The sequence below is a fragment of the Sinocyclocheilus anshuiensis genome, unplaced genomic scaffold (assembly GCF_001515605.1).
Source record: "Sinocyclocheilus anshuiensis isolate Anshui unplaced genomic scaffold, SAMN03320099.WGS_v1.1 scaffold183, whole genome shotgun sequence".
Lineage (NCBI taxonomy): Eukaryota > Metazoa > Chordata > Actinopteri > Cypriniformes > Cyprinidae > Sinocyclocheilus > Sinocyclocheilus anshuiensis.
In genome coordinates this window covers 5695354-5695709 of record NW_015548309.1, presented here as the reverse complement: position 1 = coordinate 5695709, position 356 = coordinate 5695354, and the positions used below count along the sequence as shown (strand labels likewise).

The 356-nt window shown below is 25.0% G+C and overlaps 1 protein-coding gene across 1 annotated transcript in view; it reads right to left on the bottom strand.

The window, feature by feature from the left end:
* LOC107656461 (fatty acyl-CoA reductase 1-like) overlaps nucleotides 1-356 on the bottom strand; it is a gene marked incomplete at its 3' end in the record, with an annotated part of 31479 nt that overhangs the window by 20961 nt on the left and 10162 nt on the right. The window lies entirely within an intron of this gene.

The window sequence follows — 356 nt, the reverse complement described above, 5'->3', positions numbered from 1 at the left end:
TGATGAATATAAAGTTAAAAAGAAGAGCATCTATTTAAAATAGAAATCTTTTCTAACAATATACACTACAGTTCAAAAGGTTGGGGTCAGTAAATTTTTATTCTTAATTTTTTTTTAAAGAAATTAAAACTTTTATTCAGCAAGGATGTGTTAAATTGATAAGAAGTGATAGCAAAGATTTATATTGTTAGAAAAGATTTATATTTTGAATAAATGCTGCTCTTTTGAACTTTTTATTCATCAAAGAATCCTGAAAAAAGTATCGCAGTTTCCAAAAAAATATTTGGCAGCACAACTGTTGATAATTCTAATAATAAATCAGCATATTAGAATGATTTCTGAAGATCATGTGACAC